General features: G+C 37.7%; 2 long non-coding RNA genes across 2 annotated transcripts; both read left to right on the top strand.

Moving 5' to 3' along the window:
- Window positions 1-1,665: 1,665 nt before the first annotated feature.
- LOC117213240 lies at window positions 1,666-4,377 on the top strand. The gene is made up of 5 exons (XR_004488613.1): window positions 1,666-2,215; window positions 2,375-2,423; window positions 3,535-3,624; window positions 3,855-3,944; window positions 4,048-4,377. It is a non-coding gene; the product is annotated as an uncharacterized LOC117213240 (long non-coding RNA).
- A 13,920-nt stretch (window positions 4,378-18,297) lies between these two features.
- On the top strand, window positions 18,298-20,615 carry LOC117213241. Its single transcript, XR_004488614.1, has 4 exons — window positions 18,298-18,497; window positions 19,088-19,204; window positions 19,361-19,869; window positions 19,972-20,615. It is a non-coding gene; the product is annotated as an uncharacterized LOC117213241 (long non-coding RNA).
- The last annotated feature ends 234 nt before the right edge of the window (window positions 20,616-20,849 follow it).

Here is a 20,849-nt window from a genome sequence, read left to right as displayed (position 1 = left end):
GTGGGTTGATGTGCTTTTGTTGTAACCCGGTGAGTGGGTTGATGTGCTTTTGTTGTAACCCGGTGAGTGGGTTGATGTGCTTTTGTTGTAACCCGGTGAGTGGGTTGATGTGCTTTTGTTGTAACCCGGTGAGTGGGTTGATGTGCTTTTGTTGTAACCCGTTGAGTGGGTTGATGTGTTTCTGTTGTAGCCCGTTGAGTGGGTTGATGTGCTTTTGTCGTAACCCGTTGAGTGGGTTGATATGCTTTTGTTGTAACCCGTTGAGTGGGGTTACGTGCTTTTGTTGTAACCCGTTGAGTGGGGTTACGTGCTTTTGTTGTAACCCGTTGAGTGGGCTTACGTACTTTCTGGGTGTAATGCACCCAACGTGGCAATATGATCCAACAAACTGAGGTTCACCAGTGTACGAAATCGAAAATGATCTGTTGTGTCATTATGGTCTGACTGGCGACTCACAGAACGCACCTGACACTTTGAGTACAAATTATAACATTACAAATTCCTATTCTCTTTTATTTTTCTGTTGTCAAACCTCCGAACGAAACTTTGTTATTGCACTGGACCCTTGACTTACTTAGACATTTAGTTAAATCGTAAACAATGTCGGTTGTAGCGAATCTAATGTAAGAAATACGATATTTTAGTTACACACGAGGACGTGTGATAGTCAGGATGGCCGTGTCGGAGATGAAAAGAACACAGGAGCCTTTGGAATTTTGGATAACCCCGCAACATTGTAACCTAGAGTCTACTATAGCTGTAATCAAACAATTGTAGTTATTCAACCCGATTGTAATTATTCGAGAATTGTGATAATGAGCTTGGGCTCGAGGCGACAGTCAGTCGCCGAACGTAGCCGCGGTCACGGGATGAACGTTTTGCCTAACAAGGTATGGAGTAATTCTATAGCTCTCCTTAAAAGAAATATTCGTGGCGACACGCGACAGTAAACATTCCAACGGTTTCTGTCCCGTGGCTCGCCACACGCAGACCCTATTCTTCGAGTAAGATGATTGCCAGATGTCGATGCGTCTCCGCAGTACATGTTCGGCTAGCCCGAGGGCCCGTAATAAATCTTAAGGTTTAGTTAACTAAAGTCCTTCAAACAGACAAACAGTCTTTGTCCCAGCTACGGGAAGATAGGGGAGACATATTTTTTAACGAACGGCGTCTCCCACTAGCAACTTTCCCTCGAGGGCGGCTAACATCCTTTTCTAACCACCGATATAGAGATTGACCAATTAGCAGCAACGCCAATTTCCCTTACTTTCTGAACGAAGGCTTTTCTCGACGAATCCGATGATCTCGTGTCCTTAGACACACCCCATTATAGTTTTCCTCTGTGGCATCATCGGGACAGGAAAGGCATTCTCGCTCGCGATCTCATCGATCAAGGAGTAACGCCTTCGCGATCAGTGATTATTTTCAGACTTAGACTTTGTGTGAACGGTCTGTCGTCATCCCGTTGGCCGCGGATTCGTTATTGAGCCCGAGAACATCGTCACTAGCGTCGCGAGTGCCGAACCGCCGTGATCAACTGTTAAGACTGTAATAATTCTATCATTGCAATAAACTACGCCTGTGTGTACTGTATCAATGGCTAATCCTCGAGAAGATTCATTTGACGCCCACAACCCCATTCCCAGTGATGATCCGACAAATATAATAGCATGTGGCATGTGTTATTGTTAAATTTTATAATTTATCAATAGCACTGTTTTATTGGTGTGTTTTGAGTAATTTATTTTTATAGAGTGTTCGCTTAATTAATTTGATAGTAATATGTGCATAGTTTGTTATTACCAGTTCTACTGCGTAACATAACCTTATTTCTCTACGCCAGAATTAATACAATTATACTATATTAACTTAGTACAATATAATAATTTTTTATCTTAATCGCGTTTGTCGTTGATACTCAGTTAATCAGTTTTGATTAATTCATAACCTATTCCTATATTATTGGCTATCTTCTGTTTCTTTGTTATGAAGTTGTCGTTACCTTGTGCGTGTAATTTGCAGCCTTTACATAGAATTTAGGAGCTAATCTTATACATTGCTAGTTAAAATCTTTATTGTTTATAGGTTCTACAATTCTAATCCTTCATCGCTGAGTCCTTTACTTGGAACGGTTACATCATGCGCGTTTGGTATCTTCTGGTTCTTCGTTACATGTCTAACACTTATCAAGACTACTTCTACTTATCCTAGAATTGTAAGTATATATATATATATATATATATATATATATAACACTATATTTTGTAAATATCTGTATAGTAAAATAGTCTGTCCACTATCTTGTTTGCTAAGACCGCTTTGCTAACATCGAATTGTTCTGTTATAATGTCAGAATATTTCCTTGGTTTTCCAGTTTCTTGTCGCTGCCTTGACTGTTTCGATAATATCTGGTTCAGTATTCCGTAAGTATTCACTTAAGTTTGGTAGTAGGGTTCTTGTAACTGGCGTCGGTTTTAATGTATATCTTCCGATGTGAGTATCTTCCGAGCTTCTTATTATTATCTATTTCTATTCCAAGATGGTTTACAACATTCTTCCCCTTTTTAGGTTATAATTGGTTACCTCGGTATTTATTACCTTCGATATCTTCATACTCGTGGAGTTCCTGCGTGCACACTTCCTTCAACGATGCATTGCATACAAACCTCGTTAACTTATAAGATACCTTTTCTTGTTTGCTAAGACCATTCCGTTGGTGTTGAATTGTTTCTTATAATGTCACTAATTTTTAACTTTCCACTTTCTCACGTCTTCTTGACCATTCCAGTAGTATCAACTTCAATTCTTCGTACACATTTACTCCAATTTGGTAGTTGGTTTCTCATCACTGCGTTGACCCTGGTATAAACTTCTTCGATGTGAGTAGTAAATTATCGTCGTCACTCTCTTAACCTATCTTAGTTGTTTCTTAACTCTTCCTGCACTTATTAACTGATTTTATTTCTTCTTATTAAGGGCCGCTATGTCAACGCTGAGTTATTTCATTATAATGTCACTAACTTCTTGATTTTTTCAGTTTTATTTTCCATTAGCGAACTGTAAGTTTGTTGTCGAGCATCAATTATTGATTGTTGTGCTTCGTTTAGTTTAATCGAAATATAATTGTAAATTTTTAATAGTATTATTTTCTTCCATATATATTAAGGCAATTGAGGTTAGTTTATTTATTCGTTTCTGCTGACAGTCGTATACTATGTTCTATGGAGTAGGTCCACAGTTTGTTTCTGCGAAATTCCTGCATGTACGTTTCCTTCTACGATAATTAATTGTGCACTAGGTGCTTTTAACTTTCACTGCTTTTAATTATTTTATTGAATTAACATGTTGTGTATTTAAATGATGGTTAGAATACACACATAGTAATTTTCCTTTTTCTTTTACGTTTCTACTATCTGCATGATTCGATAAGTAGTGTCACACTTCCTTTGGTTTAGGCACAATATTGTTATAAACATTTAGTAGTATTATGTTTTGTATCAAGACAATTAAAGTTAATTCCTACATTTGTTTCAGCTGGCTGTCGTAGATTATGTTCTACGGATATGGACACATAACCTGTCTTCGCATATACACTTCCTTCTACGATGAGTAATTGTTCACAAGGTATTCTCCACTTCCACTGTTTTGTAATTATTTTATTGAATTACACATTTTATAATTAATGGTTATAACGCACATGATAATTTTCCTTTTCCTTTTAGGTTTCTGCTATCTGCATGATTCGATAAGTAGTGTCACACTTCCTTTAGTTTAGGCACAATATTGTTATAAACATTTAGTAGTATTATGTTTTGTATCGAAACAATTAAAGTTAATTCCTACATTTGTTTCAGCTGGCTGTCGTAGATTATGTTCTATGGATATAGACACATAACCTGTCTTCGTATATACACTTCCTTCTACGATGAGTAATTGTTCACAAGGTATTCTCCACTTCCACTGTTTTGTAATTATTTTATTGAATTACACATTTTATATTTAAGTAATAGTTAGAGCACGCATAGTAATTTTCCTTTTTCCTTTTAGGTTACCACTATCTGCAGTATTCGACAAGCAGTGTTGTTCCATATACTACCCTACTACGTTGTCTCTTGAAATCGTTCTTGTGGTCTGTTTCGATTGTGTTAGTTGTAACTTCTTCGAGTGTATTGTTCGTGGAATCCCTTTTACTTTAATCTTGACGTTTCGTGTGTTGATTCTGACAATAGTGCCTGGTTTATTGAAGTGTGTTAATATGCCTAGGTGTTTTATATATTTTATATCTAGTTGTATATAAGATATATTTTGTTTATTGTGGTTTTGTATGTCCATATTTGCTGTATATTAAATTGCTTGATATTTCCTGTTTGTTATAAAGGTGTGTATTCCTATCGTTCCATTCCTTTTTCTTTTCCTTTGAATTGTTCATGAAGTTATTACGAGATTTGATTAAATTGTCGAATTGTAGGTTATCCTGATTGAATATAATATTATGTCGTGATTTATTAATTAATTTGTGAGTCACTTTTGGTTAATTGGTTCTTCATAGTTTATCCTTATGAGTCGAATTATGAAATTATAAGTTATGTTGTACTCTTTATATTTACTATTTCGTTAGAGTACCTATTTTAACTTTATTATCTCTTATTTGCCCTCGTATACTAATTCTCTATATATGACTACATTTAATTAAACTTTTATTTAAACAATTTCAATTTTCGTTGTATCGTTCATTCGTTTTGAATATTCAAATTGTCGCTCGCGTTATTTGTATATTGCTGTTTTCCGTTTTTCGGTACGGCACGTGCGTAGCGCGGGACGTGACACCCCATAAAACATTTTGACCAAGCATTAGCAGAAATCGATGTAAGTACAGATAGAGGAATAACCAATCGAGAAAAAGAAGACACTGATACAACAAGCGAAGAAGAGCTCTCCACTGTAATTCCAGAACTAATTCAACAACGAGAAAAGGACACGAGACCTACGATAATTGCGGAACTAAAAATTTCAGAAACCCGAGACTCAATTACGAGAGTAAATGACCATAAAGTAATATTCATAGATGTACATGGCAATCCGATAGATAAAGGAGCCTTAGAAATGAAGGAGACGGGGAAATTGCCTCGTTATGAAGATTTAATGTTGGAAAAGGCAAGATTGAATTACGATTCCGGGAAATACATCGTATCCCTACCGATAAAGGAAAATAGAAATATTCCAATAACACCAGAAAATTTATTAAACTAGCTAAGATCTCTATTAGATGTAGTAAATGAAAAACAGTTAACTTCGTTTAGCATTAGCAAAGGAAACTTGGAGGAAATACCCTGGCGATATACAATTAGAAAATTAAAGGAAATATTTATGGAAAAAACCTTAACTATCACCATTTGCACTGGGGAAGTAATTACCCCGCCTGTGGAAGCGTGGAACAACATAATATGAGAAAAACATGAATCAAGCGTAGCAGGACACAAAGGAATAACAAAAACTTATCAAAGAATACGACAACACTACTATTGGGAAAACATGAAAAAGGAAATTCAAGATTACGTAAGAACATGCAAGGAATGTCAATTGAAGAAACTCACAAGAATAAAAGCAAAGCAACCAATGGTATTTACAGACACACCAGGTAAAGCGTTCGACAAGATTAGTATGGATATTGTAGGTCCATTACCAAAAACTCAAAAGGGAAATGAATATATATTAACTATCCAAGATTTATTAACAAAATACTCAATCGGGATTCCACTAGGAGGAATCTCTTCAGCCGAGATAGCGGACGCTTTTGTAAAGCGATTTATTTGTCGTTTCGGGTCACCGAGAGCTATTCTCACTGATCAAGGAACGAACTTTACATCCTCACTAATGAAGAAAGTAGCAAAGAGATTCCGCATCAAACAATATACCACGACGGCATATCATCCACAAAGTAACGGTTCAATCTCGAGATCGGAAAGATCTCACCACTTACTGATTGAATATCTCAAATTATACATTGAAAATTCCAGAAATTGGGACGAATGGGTGGAATTAGCTATGTTTTCCTATAATACCTCTGTACACGAAGGAACGAAATTCTCCCCGCACGAATTAGTTTTTGGACATCTAGCCAGAGAACCTACTGGTGAAGTAATAATCGAAGAGAACATGGAGCCAACATACGCAGAATATCTCGAAGATCTGTTCGATAAAATTAACACCGTACAACGAATGGCAAGAGAAAATTTGATAAAATCCAAACTAAGATCAAAAGAATATTACGACCGACGAACCAACCCTCAAAATTTTAAAATAGGAGATTCGATATATCTACTAAAAGAACCTAGTAAAGGAAAATTCTCCGATCAATATACTGGACCACATAAAGTGCTAGAAATCTTGCAGAACCAAAACGTCAAGATTGAAGTAAAAGGGATTCCGCGAACAGTGCACTTAAACAAGCTAAAACTAGCGCATAATCGAAACATAACATAAGCAATGAATAAAGTGATTTCAGTGGGCAACGAAGTGCAGTAGTGTATGTTGTAGTGCTGTTTGTCAAATAACACAGATAGCGAAAACCTAAAAGGAAAAAGGGAACATTATTATATGTGCTTCAATTATTGTTTGAATATAAAACGTGTTAACTCAATGAATAATTAACTAGTGAAAGTGAAAGTTACCTTGTGAACAAGTAATCAACATACAAGAAAGTGTATGTGCAAATATAGGTTATGGATCCTTGTTTGTGGAACGTAATGTATGACAGCTACCTAAAATAAGTGAATAAATTAGTTTCAATTGTCTCAGTGCAAAATACAAGGTTACTAAATGTTATAACTATATTGTGGTTAAATCAAAAGGAGGTGTGACACTGTTCGTCGAATAATACAGATAGCGGAAACCTAAAAGAAAAAAGGAAAATTATGTCTACTCCAATTATTGTTTGAATATAAAACGTGTTGATTCAATGAATAATTAAAAAGGTGAAAGTGAAAGTTATCTTGTGAACAAGTAATCATTATACAAAAAGGTTTATATGCAAATAGGTTATGGATCCCTGTTTGCGGAACACCATGTACGACAGCCAGCTGAAAATAAATGAACGAATAAACTTCAATTGCCTTAATGCAAAATACAACATTTACTAAATGTTATAACAATACTGTGGAAGCGTGACACTGTTCGTCGAATAACACAGATAGCGGAAACCTAAAAAGGAAAAGAAGATTATTACGAGTGCTCCAATTACTGTTTGAATGTAAAACGTGTTAGTTCAACGAATAACTAAAACAATAAAAGTGCAACTTACCTCGTGAACAATCAATCACTGGTGTTCTTTCATCTCCGACACATATATGTAATCAAATAATTGACACATAACCTCAAATACACAACATTACATCGCTAAAGAATCTAAATTAAAATCACACTGCTAGAAATATATACATGTCGGAGATGAAAGAACACCGGAGCCTTTGGAATTTTGGATAATCACGCAACATTGTAACCTAGAGTCTACTATAGCAGTAATTAAACAATTGTAGTTATTCAATCCGATTGTAATTGTTCGAGATTGGTGATAGTGAGCTCTGGCTCGAGGCGACAGTCTGTCGCCCAACGAAGCCGCGGCCAAGGGATGAACGCTTTGTCTAACAAAGGTATGGAGTAATTCTATAGCTCTCTTTAAAAGAAATATTCGTGGCGACACGCGACAGTGAACATTCCAACGGTTTCTGTCCAGTGGCTCGCCACACGCAGACCCTATTCTTCGAGTAAGATGATTGCCAGATGTCGATGCGTCTCCGCAGTACATGTTCGGCTAGCTCGAGGGCCCGTTATAAATCTTAAGATTTAGCTAACTAAAGTCCTTCAAACAAACAGTCTTTGTCCCAACTACGAGAAGATAGAGGAGACCTATTTTTTCAACGAACGGCGTCTCCCACTAGCAACTTTTCCTCGAGGGCGGCTAGCATCTTTTTCTAACCACCGATATGGAGATTGACCAATTAGCAGCAACGCCAATTTCCCTTACTTTCTGAACGGAGGCTTTTCTCGACGAATCCGATGATCTCGTGTCTTTAGACACACCCCATTATAGTTTTCCTCTGTGGCATCATCGGGACGGAAACTCATTCTCTCTCGCGATCTCATCGACGAAAAGAGTAACACCTCACGACCAGTGAATATTACGCGTCCGACTTAGATTTTGTGAGCACGTTCATCTATTATCCCGTCGACCGCGGATTCGTTATTGAACCTAGGATCATTGTCATTAGTTTCTCGAGTATCTAATTACCACGGTTACTTATCCGATTCTCTGATAATCGTATTTGCACTAGTCGATGTCTTCTCTATTGCATAACCACAACGTGTAATCCAAACGAAGATTCGTTTCACGCCCCTAACCCTAATTCTAATGTAAACCAGACATATACATATATATTTATAACAACTTAAATAATCCGATATTCAAACTTAAATAAATTCCGTGCAACGAAATCGAATATTCATTTTGTCCAACTTTAATCCTCTCCCGTGCACATAGTAGGTTAGCCGCGAACGTGGAATTTATCTATCAGTAGCCTAAACACCAGTTAACGCTACCCATAAGTAATTAATATATTGATAAACTATTTAAAGAAAAATTTTTTTTCTCAAATTCAAATAGTGCTTAGACTATTTCTGGAGGCAGCAACTACCGTATTAATCGGAAATCTTAAGTCAATATTTCATATACAATCATATCATTTCAATTTTTCCCTTCCGATTAAATTCAAATTAAACAGAAAATAAATTGAACAAAATTAAAATTTAAATTTGATTGAATTAAACAAAGCCTACACAATAAGAACGTAACAGTATAACGCGCATCGACTTGTCGACATATCACCAATAGCAGCGGAGATACGTTTAATTGAATACATAAGCTTAAATATGCTAAACAGTAGATTTGACAGGATGCAGAGTTGACATTGAGCAAACCGGTCAATGTGCGCTGTATTTAGCAGCAATTCTGGGGTATAACGCGCATCGAATTATCGACACATCCCCAAAGGAAACGGAGATACGTTCAATTGAATGTTTCCGACAGAATCTCCAAAACGGCAATTTCGCTGGATTTGACAGGACACAGAGTTGATATTGCGCAAACCGGTTGATGTACGCTACATTTGGCAGCAAATTTGCGGTATAGCTCGCATCGAATTTTCGACATATCAAGAATAGCAGCGTAGATACGAACAATGGAATATTGAATCCTGCATATGCAGTACTGCAAAAACATTGGATTTATCCTCGACCCGAGTTGACATAATGCAAACAGGAGCAGGAGCGTTGTACTTAGCAGCAAATGTAGAGTATAACACGCATCGAATTGTCGACATAGTTCCAATGGAAACGGAGATACGTTCAATTGAATTTTTCCGGCAGAATCACCAAAACGGCAATAACGCTGTATATGACAGGGCTCAAAGTTGACATAGCGCAAACCGGATGATGTGCGTCGCATTTGGCAGCAAATGTGGAGTATAACGGGCATCGAATTGTCGACATACCATCAATAGCAGCGGAGATACGTTTAATTGAACATGGAAGACAGAATCTGCAAAATTTCAATTACACTGGGTTTGACTGGACACAGAGTTGACATTGTGCAAACCGGATGATGTGCACAGTATTTGGCAGCGAATTTGGGGCATAACGCGCATAGAATTGTCGACATATCACCAATAGCAGCGGATATACGTTTAATTGAATAATGCAGCCTGAATATGCAGTACTGCAATAATATTGTGTTTGGCCTCGACCCGAGATGACATAATGAAAGCAGGAGCAGGTGCGCTGTGTTGCACCTTGGCAGCAAATTTGGGCATAACACCCTGTTACGCTGCGCGACTCTCTGCCTGGCCCAGGTCACACACCGCGGGCCAGACGGACACCAGATGTCCGCTTTTCCGTACGGCGTACCCTCAATAGCCTTAAGCACCCGTCATAAACCCGAGTAACTTGCCTGCTAAGGTCCTTCAGACCCAACAAGTGTCTTTTTCTAAATCAGTTTCTAAAGACTATTGTTTACTACGGCTTGACACGGGAAAGTTAGTTTTTCTTACGTACGATGCTTCCTACTAGCAACTTTCTATCGAGGGCGGTTAAGACCCTTCCTAGTCCACCAACCTTCGTTTGTCCAATCCGAGGCAATGTATACTGCCCTCACTTCCTGACCTAAAATGGCATGAACAAATCCGATGGTCCCGTGCGCTAGACACACCCATCACTAGCTTTCCTCCGACACAGCATCGTCACTCAACTTCTTCTTCTACATCGTTGGAAAAGTCAACTACTAAGTTTAAAGCTAACGCCTAACATGGCAGTCTAAGCATAACGCGAGAGTCGGTTCTCGGTATTGTCGAACATACATTTCCTCTACTAAATATCTTATAGTGCTACGTCCACTAATACATTAAATCCAATTATAAGAGCCCTGCTCTAACGTACATATCTAGCTTATCCTCATGCAATAAGTGATTATCTATTTATCTATGCTCAACAGTGTAATTTAAGTGTTGGAAATATATTATTTATAATTCTGTGAATCACAGTGTTATACAAACTCAATCACCCCTATTATCTCAACGGAAATCAGAGGATCGATCAATTCGTGGTGTCGATTGTTATAATCGTAACGGGAATTTACTCCCGTTGACGTCTCTCCTCGCGACTACGTCTCCCCGCGATTGGTCGAATTAACACACCCATCGAATTGGCGACATATCACCAATAGCAGCGTAGATAGGTTTAATTGAATACTGAACCCTAAATGTGCAAAACTGCAATTACAAAGGATTTGGCGGGGACTAGGGTTGACATTGTAAAAACCGGCTGATGCGCGCTGTATTTGGCAGCAAATGTGGAGTAGAGCGCGCATCAAATTGTCGACATATCTCCAATGGAAACGGAGATACTTTCAATTGAATATTTAAGAGAGAATCTGCAAAATTGCAATTACGCTAGATTTTACAGGGCACAGAGTAGACATAGCGCAAACCGGCTGATGTGCGCTGTATTTAGCATCAAATGTGGACTATAATGCGCATAGAATTGTGGACATATCACCTATAGCAGTGGGGATACGTTCAATTGAATATTGAAACCTGAATATGCAGTACTGCAATTACAGTGAATTGGCGATAGACCAGAGTTGACATAGCACAAGACGGCTGAAGTGCACTGCATTTGGCACCAAATGTGGAGTATAACGCGCATCGAATTGTCGACATATCTCCAGTGGAAATGGAGATACGTTCAATTGAATATTAATAAATAAATCGGCGTAGATCAGCCTATTTGCGCTATATCAAGTCTAGGCACTGTCAAATACAGCGTTATTGCAGTTTTGGAGAATCTGCCTGATATATTCAATTAAACGTATCTCAGTTTCTATTCAATATATCTCGGCAATTCAATGCCTGTTATACTCCACATTTGCTGCCAAATGCAGTTTTGCATATTTAGGCTGCCGTATTCAATTAAACGTATCACCGCTGCTATTGATCGACAATTCGATGCGCATTGCATTCCACATTTCCTGCCAAATAGAGCGGACCTGCTCCCGTTTACATTATGTCAACTCGGGTCGAGGTCAAATCCAATGTTATTCCAGTACTGCATATTCAGGCTTCAATATTTCATTGAACGTATCTCCGTTTCCATTGTTGATATGTCGACAATTCGATGCGCGTTATACTCCATGTTTGCTGTCCAATACAGCGTACCTGCTCAAGTTTACATTATATCAACTCGGATCGAGGTCAAATCCAATGTTATTCCAGTACTGCATATTCAGGCTTCAATATTTCATTGAACGTATCTCCGTTTCCATTGTTGATATGTCGACAATTCGATGCGCGTTATACTCCATGTTTGCTGTCCAATACAGCGTACCTGCTCAAGTTTACATTATATCAACTCGGATCGAGGTCAAATCCAATGTTATTCCAGTACTGCATATTCAGGCTTCAATATTTCATTGAACGTATCTCCGTTTCCATTGTTGATATGTCGACAATTCGATGCGCGTTATACTCCATGTTTGCTGTCCAATATAGCGTACCTGCTCAAGTTTACATTATATCAACTCGGGTCGAGGTCAAATCCAATGTTATTCCAGTACTGCATATTCAGGCTTGAATATTCAATTGAATGTAGCTCCTCTGCTATTGGTGATATGCCCACAATTCGATGCGCATTATACTCCACATTTGCTGCTAAATACAGCGCACATCAGCCGGTTTCCGCTATGTCTACTCTGTACCCTGTCAAATCTAGCGAAATTTGCAGTTTAGCATATTTAGGATTAAGTATTCAATTAAACATATTTCCGCTGCTATTGGTGATATGTCGACATTTAAATGCGCGTTATGTTCCACATTTGCTGCCAAATGCAGAGCACATCAGCCGGTTTTTGCTATGTGTTGAAGTTGTCACCACTTCTAAGAAAACTCTACATCAGGCTTCTTTTAGTTATCTCTAGCACTGGAGCCATCGACAGAGTGTAGACAAAAGACTGCGACGAACACAGGCTATAAACAGTAGACTGGCGACGTTGGCTTCAGTGTCTTTCAGTTATTGGGTAACACAGCTAGCGTGCGGATCTGGACCAGCTCAAATTGTATTCTTACTTATAATTACACTTCTATTTAAATATATTTTCTGCCTTACAATTTATCCACGTGTTTTCTCTGTTTACACATCGAATAGTCTCAACAGGTTATGGGCCCAGAGCTGTAAATTGCAAGGCAGCAACGTGAAGTGAATAAATTGTTAAAGTGTTGTGCTTAGTAAAGTAAGGGATAGTGCTAAAATGGAATCAGCAAGTGCGAAGATCGAGATGTTACGTGGCGAAGAAAGTTGGCTCCAGTGGCATTTTGTTAAAAGTTCCTTTTGGAGGAAGATGACGACCTGATCAACGTGTGTGAAAGGAATCTGTGTCCAGGTAACAGCGCAGCGAAAGAAATCGCTCATGAAAGATTTTTGAAAGCAGATCGGTTAGCCAGAAAATTAATTGTGACCTCAGTAGGAAGGAAACCGTTGGATCTTCTTTTATGTTGCACAACAGCACATGAAATGTGGAAAAAGTTGAATACAGTATATGATATGAAGTCGGATGAGAATTTAAATATGGTCCAGAAGCAGTTCTTCGTTTTTAAATGGGAAGAATTTGAAAATGTCTCTTACAACCTATCAAAGTTGGAACTGATAGCGGCGAAGATGAAATCCCTTGAAAGTGAAATTGGCGAGAAAATGCTGATAACACGCATTTTACTGGTGTTACCAAACAAATTTGACCATTTTCACAGTGCGTGGGATTCCGTGGAAGAAGGAAAGAAGACCTTAGACAGGCTTAGTACCAGGCTGATGACGGAAGAAATCAGATGGAAGAAAAACGACCAGGAAACATCGGTGGCGCTGGTAACAAAGGGTAACAATTATAAAAGGGAACAACAGAAGCAGTCAAGCAAACATGAATACGAGAAACAAGGAACAAGCTGCTTCAACTGTGGAAAAGTTGGCCATCTAAAGAAGGATTGCTTTAGAGCTTTATATGCAAAAGGAAAGGCCACACCAATAAAAATTGCTTTAAAAATAATAAAAGAAGCGACAGTAGATATAACCAGGAACCTAGAAATCAAAATCGAGATCACAGCGGAATTGATCTATTAGGAAGCACCACAGCGATACAAGCAGCAAACCCTGATGTATGGATAATCGACTCAGGAACTACGGATCACATGACAGGACGACGGGAATCAGCGTCTTGGAAGAATTCGATAACACGGCGAAGATAGAGATCGGCGTTCATGGATGGGTGCGGCAAAGGAAAAATCAAAGTAGAGACTTTTGTGGACAGCAAATGGGTAACATGTACAATGAATGATGTTCTGTATGTACCAGGTATGAAAAGAAATCTATTTTCCATTAGATCTGTCGCAAGAAGGGGCATAGATTTCTGTGTTTTAAAGGAAGGCCCAATTGTATGTTTTTACAAAACCAGAAAATGATAGCAAGAGTTTCTGTTATCGGAAATTTGTATAAAGTAGATATGCGAGTTATCATACCGTCAGTTTGTAATTTTAGCAATAGAACGGAATCAAACGCGGACACATTGCAGTTATGGCACGAACGGCTATGTCATCAAAACATCAGACAAGTTAAAGAGTTCTTAAAGAATTCAAATATGAAAGTTGTGGAGAATAGTAACTTTTTCTGTGAAGGTTATCCCGTACGGGAAACATCATAGATCGAGTTTTCACGAGAAAATCAATCGGGCGACTAAACCTCGCGAAATTATTTATGCGGATGTATGTGGACCTATGGAAGTCGAGTCATTAGGCAAGAAACTGTATTTTCTTACATTTAAATATGATTTTTCAAAATTCACAAAGATTTACTTCTTACGACATAAGTCCGAAGTAATCGAAAAATTAAAAACTTTTTGCCTAGAAGTTGAGAATCAATTCAACGATAAGAAATTCATAGTGATGGAGGTGTGACGGATGAAAAGAGAGAGAGAGTGCGTTTCGTCCCGGGACTACCGGTGGACTCGTCAGTAAGGCTATGCCCGGTAGTCCCTGCCTTAGACGTAGAGGGAGTCTCGCTAGGTGCAGTATTTATATCAATTGTTCGTATATTCGACCGCTAGCGAGTTAGACAGACAGACTCGTTGTCGTCGTAGCCCTTTAGTGTTGGCGGTTGGTACCCGCGGCTCGACTTGTCGGCGTCCTATTGATACCGATCCGCCACACAGCCTCCCCCTAGCGCTATAGCGTGACCCCAAAGCTATATAGCGCGATACTAATTAGAGGGAATGGCTCGTCGTCGATGATGGAAGGCTGATCGTCGTGGGGACGAGATGGTTGTCTCTCTTTCTCTGACGTGCTGCTGGAGGTGATGCCCATGAACTATTGCAATGGCTACATCACTTCCTGGCTTGGTCGTCGTCTCGTATCCGGTCACCTGCTTGGCGTGTTCGTCGTCGGTGGTTGGCTCCTTTCCTGACTCCTTCTCCAAAGGTGCGTGTTCGTTGTCGGTGGTCAACAATGTGACGGAAGAAAAGAGAGAGAGAGTGCGTTTCGTCCCGGGACTACCGGTGGACTCGTCAGTAAGGCTATGCCCGGTAGTCCCTGCCTTAGACGTAGAGGGTGTCTCGCTAGGTGCGGTATTTATATCAATCGTTCGTATATTCGACCGCTAGCGAGTTAGACAGACAGACTCGTTGTCGTCGTAGCCCTCTAGTGTTGGCGGTTGGTACCCGCGGCTCGACTTGTCGGCGTCCTATTGATACCGATCCGCCACAGAGGGAAAGAATTCAAAAATAAAGAAGTTAAAGAATTTTTAAGAAGCCAGGGAATTAGGCACACAATTAACGTCCTGACACTCCTGAACAGAATGGTGTCGCAAAAAGGGAAAATAGAACAGTAGTAGAGGCAGGTCGGTCGATGTCAAAATCAAATCTACCGCTGTTTTTATGGGCCGAAGCCATGAATACAGCAGTACATGTTATAAATAAGACCAGGCCGACAAGACAAGACAAGAAAACACCGTATGAACTGTGGTACGAGAAACCGCCAAATTTAGAAAAGTTTAGGGTTTTCGGTACTGAGTCCTTTGCATACAAACCTGCAGAGAAGAGAACAAAACTTGACAAAAAGGCTAATAAAGGATATTTGGTAGGCTATTTAGATGACGGACGAGGGTATCGAGTATACGTGCCGACAGTAAGAAATGTAATATTGAGCCGTGACGTAATATTTAAGCCCGAACTAGAAAATGCGAAATTTGTTAATTTAAGTTTACCGACAATTGTCGAGCGCGAAGATATGTGTGCGCAGAGCGATAGAGCATGTACGTATGAAAGTGCAGAGAGTGAACATGGAAAACAACCTCATGGAACTAGCGACAATGTGAGACAATTGAGAGATAGAGGTAAGATCAAACGAACCGATTTCTATGGTAGTCCAGTAACGTACGTAGCGGGAAAATCACCGGTGGATTTTAACGAAGCGATGAGATCCAAAAAGAAAGAGTTATGGGAAGCGGCTATGAATGATGAAATGAAATCGCATCATGAAAATAAGACGTGGATTCTTGTAGAAAAACCAAAAGATCAGAAGGTACTTAGTAATAGGTGGGTTTTAACGGTAAAGCTAAATTCGGACAACTTTGCGCGACATAAAAGGAATCGCAGACATGGGACTCTTATATACAAAAGCAGGCAGTCTCGAAACCTTTAACGATGCTGACTATACAGGCGACAAAGAAACAAGAAAGTCAACATCAGGCGTTGTATGTAAGTAAGCGATAACAATGTATAGCTCTATCTACGACCGAAGCTGAGTATGTCAGTGCAGCCTCAGGAGCGAAAGAAATTATGTGGCTAAAGAAAATATTTCTTGAATGCAAAATAGAGATCTTTAAGTATATGCTATGTGTAGACAATACTAGTGCCGTGAAATTAATTAAGAATCCAGAATTCCATCAAAGAAGTAAGCATATTGACGTAAGATATCATTTCTTGCGAGATTTATTCAATAGAGGCGAAATTGATGTAACGTATGTAACAAGCGAAGAGCAACTGGCAGATATATGTACAAAGGCGTTGCCAAAACCAAGATTTGAATATTTAAGACAAAAGTTAGGTTTGAAAAATAAAAAAGATATTAAGAGGTAATTGTTTGTAGACATGTAGAATTTTTAGAGAGGGCGTTGAAGTGATCACCACTTATAAGAGAACTCTACATCTGGTCTTTTTAGTTTTCTCAAGCACTGAAGCCATCAACAGTGCGTAGACAAAAGACTGCGACGAAGTCAGACCATAAACAGTAGACAGGCGACGTTGGCTTCGGGGTTTTTCAGTTATTGGGTACCATCTGGACCAGCTCAAATTGTATTCTTACTTATAATTACACTTCTATTTAAATATATTTTCTGCCTTACCATTTATCCACGTGTTTTATCCGTTTACACATCGAATAACCTCAACATGTTTCAACTCATAAATTTGTTTATAATTTTGTAATGATCACAGTTTCTCTAGTATTTTTGTAGATTGAGTTTATTATTCTATCTAATGTATATCGATTCAGTAATGAATTGAAAAGACACCTTCCAACGAGTACAAAACCAGGCATTATGTACACTTAAGTCCTAAAAGGAACGTAAGCGTGAAATATCACCGTTCACCTCCTGTATATTTCCTGTAAAATCGGTTACTTGTACGCATATAAGTAGCTGTGTTATATATTTTCTAGTTGTATGTACCAGAGAGAACGGAATTTGTATGTGTATGTATGCGTGTATGTGCGTGACAAATTTTTTCATGAACCCGATAAAATTTTTTTTTCTCTCATAAAGGATCAAGACAGAGAAGAAAAGTACACTTTTAACCAATTAGTGTCCATAAAACAATCTTGAAGAAAAAACTAAGATTTTTGAGGACCAAAATCCATCTAAGGAGGTAGGTGACATCAATCACATCTCAACCTACATCAGAGATAAGACATCGACCGAGCTTCGGACTCCTTTGGACACATCACCACCTTATCATCATTGCCTACACAGAAGCTATGACACACCTTAGTCCACATCATAGATAAGGCACCGACCCCCGACCTTCGGACACTTTTCCACATCATAACCTACACCGAGCCCCTCAACATCCTCAAACCAAAACGTATATAAGCTGAGCCTTCACCCAGCTCAGGGAGTTCTTGTTCTAGTTGCTGTTCTTGTACAACACCCCTTTTTCGGTTCAGCGTTATTCTATTCTTTCTTTTCTCTTACAACCCAAGTATCAATTTTACGTGACAGAAGTGCGTGGCAACTTATCCTTGCTGAAGTTGCATCTGCGATGTATCTGGTAACTTTCTTGCTGATGCCAGTGAAACGTTCAAGGCGCGTGGCAATTTAGTGTTTGCCGAGTCTTCTTATGCGTTATTTCTTGTTTCTTTCAATAAAATATTATTTTTTCTTGTCATAATAATAAGTTTAACATGTTATTTCATGGTTTGTTTCTCATGGCTGATTTCTATTAATTTCTAATATTCCTGTTACCATATAATAATGTGTTATATTGTATTAATTATTATTTATTCTTTCCTCGTTACAATCTTCCATTTGTATTATCATCTATTAAATATTTACTTCTTCATCGAAAACATAATTTATTTTGTAATGCATAAAAGTTACTATATGCACGTGTTGATTATCCAAAATGGCCGCCTGTGAATGTCCCTAGTATATAGTGACTTTTATTAACGTCGAATCTATTATTTATTTGTTAATTATTTGTAACTTTATTTTAGTAGTTGACGTATAATTGAAGTGAAAATAATATTGTTTTGCATTTATTTAATATGTGTAATTATTGCATGTATTCCGATGCGCACGTGTAGAGCTATCCTATGTTCATGACAATCCAAGATGGCCGGTCGTGAATGTCTCCAATAAAAGTATAGTGACGCGTCCTTAATTTGTTTAATACTGAAATAATTATTCGTCCGTCGCTTATTTTCCTCTATCTTAGCGCAGTTAGAATTTTTTAATATGACAATAGCATTGTTTGTGTACTCATTATAATGTGTATATATACTATGTGTTATTTTAATATAATAGCATATGGATTGTGTTATTGTTAAATTTTATAATTTATCAATAGCACTGTTTTATTATTGTGTTTTGAGTAGTTTATTTCTATAAAGTGTTCGCTTAATTAATTTAATACTAATATGTGCATAGTGTATTATTACTAATTTTACTGCATAACATAATCTTATTTCTCTACGCCTCTCAGACTTAATACAATTATACTATAACTTAGTACAATATAATAATTTCTTATCTTAATCGCGTTTATCGTTGATACTCGGTTAATCGGTCTTGATTAATTTCTAACCTATTCCTATTTTATTGGCTGTTTCTACTTCTTTCTTATTAGTTTGTTGTTACTTTATACTTGTGATTTTGCCGTTATTTCATATCTGTATGGTATAATTTTGGAGCTAATCTATATATTATTAATTAAAATCTTTATTGTTTATAGGTTCTACAATTCTAATCCTTCAACGCTGAGTCCTTTAATTGGAACAGTTACATGGTGGGTGTTTGGTTCTTCGCTACATTTCGAACACTTATTATGACTATTACTTATCCTAGAATTGTAAGTATATATATAGATATATATAAAAGATATATATAAAATTTTGTAAATATCTACATAGTAAAATAGTCTGTCCACTATCTTGTTTACTAAGACCGCTTCGTTAGCGTTGGATTATTTTGTTATAGTGTCACAATTTTTTCCTTGATTTTTCAGTTTCCTGTTGCCGTCGTGACTGTTGTGATAGTATCTGATTCAATATTCCGTAAGTATTCATTTAAATTTGGTAGTAGGCTTCTTACAACTGCGTCGGCTGTAATGTATACCTTCCGATGTGAGTAACGAGCTTCTTACTATTATCAATTTTTACTTCAACGTGGTTTACAGCATTCTTCCTCTTTTTAGGTTATGAATAGGTACCTCGGTATTTATTACCTTCGGTATCTTCATACCTGTGAGTAGAATGCTCTTAAAATTTTCCAATGGTCAACCGTAAGTCCTGTTATCTTGTAAATGTTGTTGACGGGCATCAATTATTGTCCGTTATCCTTGTTTCTTTTAATTCAACTTTAATGTTGTTATAAATATTTAATATTAGTGCAATTGAGATTAACTTATCCATTTGTTTCAGCTGACCGTCGTATGTTTTACAAAATGAATCCGTAGCCTATCCTTGTGGAGTTCACTTCCTCCATGTACACTTTCTTCTACGATGATTGCACTAGGTACCTTTCACTTTCACTGCTTTTAATTATTTTATTCAATTAACACATTTTATATTTAAATAATGGTTAGAACGCACATAATAATTTTCCATTTTCTTTTAGGTTTCCACTATCTGCAGTATTCAACAAGCAGTGTTATTCCATATAACACCTATTATGTTGCCTCATGAAATCATTCTGGTGGTCTGTTTCGATTATGTGTTAGTTTTAACTTGTTCAAGTGTACTGTTCGTGGAATCTCTTTCACTTCAATCTTGACGTTTCGTGTGTGGATTCTGACAATAGTGCCTGGTTTGTCGAAGTGTGAGAATATGCCTAGGTGTTTTATATATTTTATATCCCGTTGTATATAAGATATATTTTGTTTATTGTGGTTTTGTATGTCCATATGTGCTATAGATTAGATTGTTCGATATTTCATATTTGTTATAAAAGTGTGTATTCCTATCGTTCCATTCCTTTTTCCTTTTCTTTTGGATTATTCGTGATGTTATTGCGAGATTTGATTAAATTGTCGAATTGTAGGTTATCCTGATTGAATATCGTATTATGTCGTGATTTATTAATTAATTTGCGAGTCACTTTTGGTTAATTGGTTCTTCTTAGTTTATCCTTAACCGAATTGTGAAATTATAGACTATTCTTGGTTGTATCAGTCGCTTCGCGGCTTGCTCGGTTTATTAGTTGGTACAGGGTATGTTGTATTCACTATATTTACTATTTCATTAAAGTATGTATTTCTATTATTTCGTTTTTATTTTTCTTACTATTACGTCGCATACGATCGTTCTTTATTTTGATCGGTTAGGGATGTACGTATATATATATATGTCGGAGATGAAAGAACATCGGAGCCTTCCCTTTGGAACTTCGGAAAAATCCTTTAACACCGTAATCTAGAGTCTATCATAGGCGTAATTAAACAATTGTCATTCGATCTGATTGTATTGTTCGAGATTTGTGATAATGAGCTTGGGCTC

Source organism: Bombus bifarius, unplaced genomic scaffold (genome assembly GCF_011952205.1).
Source record: "Bombus bifarius isolate JDL3187 unplaced genomic scaffold, Bbif_JDL3187 scf7180000008546, whole genome shotgun sequence".
Classification (NCBI taxonomy): Eukaryota; Metazoa; Arthropoda; class Insecta; order Hymenoptera; family Apidae; genus Bombus; species Bombus bifarius.
The sequence above is the reverse complement of the archived record's forward strand: the minus strand, read 5'-3'. Positions and strand labels throughout refer to the sequence as shown.